The sequence below is a fragment of the Colobus angolensis genome, unplaced genomic scaffold (assembly GCF_000951035.1).
Source record: "Colobus angolensis palliatus isolate OR3802 unplaced genomic scaffold, Cang.pa_1.0 Scaffold42, whole genome shotgun sequence".
Lineage (NCBI taxonomy): Eukaryota > Metazoa > Chordata > Mammalia > Primates > Cercopithecidae > Colobus > Colobus angolensis.
Window position 1 is genome coordinate 10808495 of NW_012117599.1, and position 8464 is coordinate 10816958.

Here is an 8464-nt window from a genome sequence, read left to right on the forward strand (position 1 = left end):
TACATTTGTCCCAGTATACATTATTGCATTCCCTTAAAGCAGGGACTTTGATATTACACTGTATTTGTGGTAAAGTACTAGGCACAAGAATATATATCATTTAGGCATTTTCAGTCTAATCAGTCTCTAAGGTTATCATTTAATTCTTGGCAATATATAATAACTGGTATGCACTTTGGTACCTAAGTCATGAATTGTGGAGAACAAGAAGCAATGCATTATAGTAACAGGGTTTATATCCAACAATTGCAGTGTTGAACAAATCTATGAACTTCGCGATTTGTTTTTCTGTTGGTCACTTGCAGCAGATCCTTAATTTGATTCTTTCTTATTCATGCTTTCTCTATCTGCAGTCTACAACATTTCTTCACCTACGTCATCATCATGTAGGTCTTTTGAAACTAATTGTCTAGCTAGTTTGATATTGAGTCCTTCATTGTAGTTAAGCTTCCTTTTCATTTCAAATTGTCTTTTTTTCTCATTCTTCGGCCGAGAGGTCCTCCTCTCTGCTGCTTGCTTGTTCCCTGAACCCAACACTTTGGTTCCAAGCCTTCAGCAGCAGCTAATTTCTTAGCTAAGGTATCTGGTACCACGGTTTCAGTGGTTTCTGTATCACTACATGCATCTTCATCATCACCCATTATACCATGGTAAGGAGTGCTTGGTTCATCTATTTTCATTAAACAATAGTCTTTGTCTGCTGGATGATATGTCACCAGGATGTTCATTTTATCCGATTTCTGGCTTTTTTTACTCAGCTCTTTGTCGACACTTCCGCGGGGCTGTTCTGACGAGGCCACCATAGAGGAAATCCTGGATGTCTTGTTCTTCAGGATCCCCTTGATGGGCTGGTGCAAGGCTGCCATTGCCAGGCATGTGGGCTGTGGGCTTAGGGCCTGCGAAGAGAAGGGTTGGGCACTAGCAGAGACCTGCAAGCAGCTGTGGAGCCTGCTCAGGGCTAAAGCGGCCACACCTGCACCTGCTGTCTCAGAAACGGCTACCAGAGAGGTTGTCAGGACACAATGACCCTGATGCCAGAGCCAATGCTGAACTGTTGGTGGCTCCTCGTGTGCCCTTAGCTGCTGGCACTTGACCCTTAGCCACCTGCACTTGACCCGTGGCTCACAGGGAGACACTGGCCAACAGATTTTAAAGGGTATCATCCTCAGAAAGGATGAGTTAAGTTGTGCTGCAGTAATAAGTTGCCCCAAATCAGCAATTTGCCACACATTTTCTTTTGTTTGTTTTTTTAATTACACTCTATTTCTCTCATGGCCAGCAGGAGGTTTGTTGCAGTTACTTAGGTATTCAGGCTGCAGAGACTCTGACTTTATATGGCTTTTATGATCTAGGTGCTGCAAAAAATGTTGCAGTTTGTTTGTTTGCTCTTAGAATTTCTGCCCAAAAGTGATACTTACTATTTCAACTCATGTTTCACCATGAAAGCAAGTTACACGTCCATGCCTAATTTCAAAGGGCAGGGAAAGTAGATCCTACCGTGTGCTTAGAAAGAGAAGAAGCAGCAGCTAAATTTTTCTTCAGCTTAATTAAAATTCAGCTTAATTTAATTTTTAATTTTTAAATTTTTTATTTTGTAGAGATGGGGTTTTGCCATGTTGCCCAGGATGGTCTTGACCTCCAGAGTGCAAGTGATCTGCCGGCTTCAATCTCTGAAAGTGCTGGTATTACAGGTGTGAGCTACCACACCTGACCTCTGAATTTTTCTAAACATCACTGATGACTACCACAAAGGGTAGTTTTTACTTTGGCTATGAATGAAGATCCACAAACAGGGCAGAATGCTTAAGCATAGAAATCCCTGGCAACTTGGTGTTCCCTTTCTGTTGACATACCTTCTTTCTTCAGGAAAAAAAAAACGATCCTGTTTGCATTTTGACATGCATGATGCATGATGACATCACTAAGGTTGTTCTACTTATGCACATTGAGCATTAATTTTTAAAAATGGCTCCTTGATTACATATTGAGTAAAATTCTTTTTCTTTGAATGAGAAAGAAAAAGTGTTGGAAGAAGGCAGGAAAAGAGGCCAAGAGTAACACAAAACAGATGGAAATAATAGAAAAGCAGTAACAAAATGGCTAATTTAGACTCAACCTTCTCAATCATCATTTTTTATGTAACTTATGTAAGCACTCCAATTAACAGGCAAAGCCAAATCTTTGCTGTCTATAAGAGAAAGCTGAGAAGAGCAGAAATCAGTGCAAAAGGAAACAAACGAATGATGAAGAAAATTAACGAAGTTGAATGTTGATTCCATGAAAACCTACCTTGGCTACCTTGGTGGGCCTAAATTCTGTTTTTTGTCTTTTCAGGCTTATGCTGTTGCCTACAGCTATTACTGGCTTCTCTGCCACTTAGTGTTCACTAACCGACCAGCTTCTCAGACTCTTCCTATGGGCCATGAATCAAAAAATATTTTGAGAAGAAAAGCAATACGCAGATAAATAGGTGTACCTTAAGTACTTCCTTTCTCCTTCAAAATCTGGACACTTAAATCTTTGGAATACCTCAGACACTCTCCAATTTCTTTAAAAGGATTTAAAATAAATTTGGAAGTATTCACAGTGGGAATAATGTCATTCTGCTGCAATCTACCCCATTACAGCCAGAAGACAAAATTATCTGTAAATGATTATTGACTAGCACTGACTAATGACCATGGATTTGGTCTTGTTGTGAAAGTATTTTGCATCCTCTAAATATAGGTATGTCTATTGAGTTATTTATAATAGTATTAGTATTAGTAGTAGTAGTGGTGGTGGTGGTGGTGGTAGTAGTAGTAGCAGTAGCATTTGCAATTTAACTTAATTTTGGATCTGTAATTCATTGCTTAAAATATTTAAGAAATTTAGCTTTACAACTATAGTTTTAAAAATACAGTCATTTTGTATACCAAAAAATGCCTTTCACATCCAGGCAATATAATCAAAGGAAGTAGAAATTGCCAAAACTCTCATAGTGAAAGCTTGAAATAGTTGCTATAATTAATTCATATTTCTATATCTCAGACAGTGACTACCTACCTATTAAAATGTCTGTCTGACTTTCAAGAAGAACTGGATGACTATCAGCAAAATATAATTCAAGTAAGACAAAAATTAAGCTATACATTTAATCATAGGAAACTTAATATTTTTGAAGTGTTTCGAAGTTATGCTCATAATCCTAAAGCTGCTAAATATATCAAAAACCAAACAAGCATGAATTTTGAAAGGCAGTGTGTCACCACAATGTTAAAAATCTTTTAGAATAGTTGTTTGTCTCTGTAAGTAAAAAAGTTTTAGCAAAAAGAAAGAATGATAAATTACTATGTGAAATGTACGCTGTTGTTGGTTAGTTAATGAAAAAAAAGCAGCCTACAAGAAACAAAAAATGCACATTTTTTTTCTTCAAAAGCCTGCTGTTAAATTGAAAATGCAGCTTCTATTTGATGGTGTCATCAAATCGAGGAAACAATATGTTTCTGTATCAGAGTAAGGAAGTACAGGTTTTTCTCATAGCTTTGATTTTCCAGCATTTTATCTGCAATCATTTTATTCTTAACTCACATACAATTGTTTGGTCTGTCAGTTGGTTGATTGGAGGGGCTCTGTAGCCCCCATCCCCACTCCCTTCTGTGTGCCTTAGCAAGTGATATATGAAAAGGGCTTTTTGGGAGTTAATAGCTGACGCTTCTCTTGATTTGCTTCTTTTTGCTGATGCTGTGACCAAATCTTTCAGACATTTGTTTTTGTGCTTTTAAATGCAAATTCCAGTCTGTGGGAGAGAACACATTTTGAAAAAATTTGCCCCTTGCTTTGTGATTTGCATATTAGAATGACTCATGGTCTGCATTTCGGATGATTGCCGACCATGATATGCTCTGAACAGTTCCTAATTAAAATGGATGACTTTTACTTCTGGAGTTTTGCTGGGGTTTTCAATATATCCAATTAACTTTTATCTTTGAAGCCAAAATTACAATAAGCAGAACAGTACTCCGGATACTATGTCTGGGCTGTTTGAAAATATTTAGAGATTATTTAGGAAGATATAATTTGCTTGGTCATGATCTTTCTAGATTTGGCAGAACTTAGAACTTTGCGACAATTTTCAGATTACAGGCATTCTCTTGAAGTCGTTTTGAGTAGAGATATTTTTCAGGAGTATATTATGGGTCATTAATTAAACTCCATCAACAAATGTCAGCCTTGAAATCATATTAAAAGTTGATCATTTTTAGGTTGAAATTGTAGCCATTTTTGATTGAAGTTATAGGTTGAGACTATAGTCTAAGGTCACACTGAATACTCATCTACATAAACACTTCATCACCTCCTTTGGGAGAGCAGACCATCACCCTATCCCTCTCTCATGCATTTTATCATTTTATTTATATGAATATCTAGAAATATTCACAGGCACATGGCCAAGAAAGTGAGATCTCTAGAGCATCAATATTAACATTTCCAACAAAGGAAAAGTCATTCTCATCCTCTCAGAGTGTGTGACTGACTAGAGAGTGTACTGGAAGGTAGACGATAACCAGAAAACTGTTGCATACTGGGCCTTAGGCACCTCTTTGATGCCACTTCTGCTCTTCTCAGACTCAGGTGTTTGGACACTTGTTCCTGGCTCATTCACTACTAATTGTTCCTAGGGAGCCATATAATTCAAAAGAGGTTTTAGAGAAAACGTAGATGCTTTTAATAACTACAGTGCAACCACAGACCTAAACTGGGACTCTGTAAAGCAAAACCTGTGTCCATCCAAATCTGAGCAACTAACATCCTGCAGCCACCATATAATAGAGACTTCTGTTTGCCCACGTGTAACTGTTATTGATGCTTCTCTGTTGACTCTGAAGTTTAGTAAGAATAGCAGTCTCAGCTTGGTGCTGTCTTGGTCCGTCAGCGCTGCTATCACAAAATACCTGAGACTGGGTAATCTATAAAGAACAGAAATTTATTTCTCATAGGTCTAGAGGCTGGAAGTCCAAAATCAAGATAATGGCAGCTTTCGTGTCCGGTAAGGGTCTGGTCTCTGCTTCCAAGATGGTGCCTTGAATGCTGAATCCTCACATGGTGAAAGGTGAAAGGGCAAAAGGGCCTAAATAGTTCCCTCCAGTTTCTTAATAAAAGCAGAAGAAGTCCATTATTGTGGGTGGGGCCCTTGTGGTTGAATCACTTCCCAGAGGCCACACCTTTTAATATTGTTTCTTTGGGGGTTAAGTGTCAACATGAATTTTGGACGGAACACAAACATACCATAGCAGTGCCCATGCATGTGCAACTTGGAAGGTGAGCAAGTTAACCCCTTTTGGAGCAAGCCTTTTAGCAATGGGAGTCAGTGGGTATTTTTGTTTCTTCTATGAACCGACTATAATAAAAGCTTCAGAAAGGGCCTCTCAAAAGACAGTAACAAAACACGAACAGTCAGGTTTGCTTGATGTGAAGTGGTAGCCAGCCAGGAAAGCACTCTTGCATTGTCTCTTCCCATTCCTTTTCTTTCTCAAACTCATGGTGCATGAGATCACACTGCTTAATAAAGCAAAACCACATAGGCTTATGCCTCAGGCTCTGCTCTTTGAGTAACCAGCCTAAGAATATTGAAAATAGTTACATCTATAAAAACAAATTCGGCACTGTTTTAGATAAATACGTTGAATCCATTTCAGTTGGTGCCTTAGGAAAATAGCTACCAGCTCTTGGCAATAGGCAGCTGTAAAATTCAGAGGTCAAGGGCATAAGAAAATATAATGTACATATAACAACTAAGGCTCTCAACAATAGAACTCAGTAGCAGCAGACTTGGAAAAGTTCTAACAAAAGTAAAATCTGAGAAAGTGTTTGCTCACCTTGAGGGAAAAATTGGGAAAAAAGAGACATATGAAAATGATGTAACACAGTAAAGCAAATCAAAAGAGGTGGCCCAAATGTAGAACTGCATAGAAATAAAATTTTGCAGGAAGCAGTTGCATGAGGAGGCTGAGGAGCAAAGAATGAATGTGTGCTTTGTGGAAAGCAACACATTTGGAATCTTACACTGGCTTCACTCCTCCTACAAAAATCTCTTGCAGATAGCTGGCTCAAAAACACCCAGTCATATGAATGGTATTTTAGAAAAGGGACTAGAACCTTTTATATACAATATCTATACAAAGATGCTACCAGAAGGGAAAGAAAAGATCAGCAAAGAACACCTGAAGAAGAAGAGAATTCCCCAGAAAATTATTGATATGCGGGAGACCAAAATTACAAAAAATATAATTTTCATTAATTTTAAAGAAATGCCATTTAAAAAGTATACAATGAAGAAGTGGAACTTGGGGAAGAGATGTAAGAAAGCAAGGCAATATTAAACACAGCCTAACAGAACTCAGAATAGAAATAAAAACAGCAAACCATCACCAAATCCATACTAAAGAAAATAAATTAAGTAACAGGAATTAGAAACACCCCCACCAAAAAAAATAAATAAATAAAAAAGAAAGTGTTAAAAAATATTACAGCAACAAAGAGGGAGAAAAAACTAGCCCAAATAACTTTTTATATTTTATTTTTTTAAATGACGCATAATATTTGTACATATTTATAGAGTACATGTGATACTTTGTTACCTGCATAGACTATGTCATGATCATGTTAGGGTATTTAAGATTTCCGTCACCTCCAGTATTTGTTATTTCTATGGTTGGGAACACTTCAAGCCCTCTCTTTTAGCTATTTTGAACAACATGTTTTTGTTAACTATAGTCAATCTACTCCACTCTTGAACACTAAAGCTTCTTCCTTCCATCTAATTGTATGTTTCTACCAGCCTCTCTGTATCCCTCCCCCTGCCACCCACACATCCTTCCCAGCCTGTGGTAAGTGTCATTCTACTCTCTACTTTCATGGGATCAACATTTTTAGCTCCCACATGTGAGTGAGAACATGTGATATTTGTCTTTTTGTGGCTGGTTTATTTCATTTAACATAATGACCTCCAGTTCCATCCGTGTTGCTGCAAATGACATGATTTCATTCTCTTTAATGACTGAATAGTATTCCATTGTGTATATTATCCATTCATCTGTTGATGGATAGTTAGGTTAATTCCATATCTTTGCTATTGTGAATAGTGCTTCAATAAATATGTGAGTACAGGTATCTCTTTTATACACTGATCTCCTTTCCTTTGGATAAATACCCAGTAGCAAGATTACTGAATCATAAGGTAATTCTATTTTTAGTTTTTTTGAAAAACCTCCATACTGTTTTCCACAGTGGTTGTACTAATTTACATTTCCACCAATAAGAATTCTCTTTTCTTTACATCACCAGCGTTTGTTATTTCTTGTCATTTTAATAATAGCCATTCTAACTGGGGTAAGAGGACATCTCCTTGTGGTTTTGATTTGCATTTCCCTGATGATTAGTAATGTTGAACATTTTTTAGATACCTATTGGCAATTTGTATGTCTTTTGAGAAATGTCTGTTCGTGTCCTTTACCCACTTTGTAACCAGTTGCACGTAATCAGATTATTTTATTTTTTCCTGCTGAGCTTTTTGAGGTCTTTATTAGTCCGTTTTCTTACTGCTTTGAAGAAATATCCATGACTCGGTAATTCATAAAGCAAAAGAGATTTAATGGACTCACAGTTTCACGTGTCTGGGGAGGCCTCACATTAGTGGTGGAAGGTGAAGGAGGAGCAAAAGCATGTCTTATATGGCAGCAAGCAAGAGAGCTTGTGCAGGGGAAGTGCTCTTTATAAATCCGTGTGACTCCTAAGACTTATTCACTATCAAGAGAACAGCATGAGAAAAACCTGCCCCCATGATTCAGTTACATCTCACCAGGTCCTTCCCATGACATGTGGGGATTATGAGAGCTACAATTCAAGATAAGATTTGGGTGGGGACACAGCCCAACCACATCAAGTTCCTTATATATTCTCGATATTGGTTCCTTGTTGGATTAATAGTTTGTGAATTTTCTCCCATTTGGCAGGTCATTTCTTCACTCTGTTGATTCTTTCCTTTGCTATGAAGAAGCTTTTTGGTTCACTATCATCTCATTTATCTATTTTTGTTTTTGTTGACTGTACTTTTAAGGTTATAGAGCTAAAATATTTGCCTAGACCAATGCCCTGAAGTATTCCCCCTTAGTTTTCTTCTAGTGGTTTTAAAGTTTCAGGTCTTGCATTTAAAGTCTTTAATCCATCATAAGTTGATTTGTGTACAATGTGAGAAATAGCAGTCAAATTTCATTCTTCTGCATATGGCTTTTCCAATTTTCCCAGAACCATTTATGGAAGAGGATATCCTTTCCCCAACATATGTTCTTGACACCTTTGTCCAAACTCAGTGGGCTATAAATATGTAGATTTAGTTCTGGGTTCTCTATTTGGTTCTCTTGGTCTATGTGCCTGTTTTTATACCAATGGCATGATGTTTTAGTTTTATATATATTATATATGT

General features: G+C 37.4%; 1 pseudogene; it reads right to left on the bottom strand.

Annotated features, from left to right (window-relative positions):
• Window positions 1-264: 264 nt before the first annotated feature.
• Window positions 265-920, bottom strand: LOC105522197 (annotated as a pseudogene).
• Window positions 921-8464: the final 7544 nt, after the last annotated feature.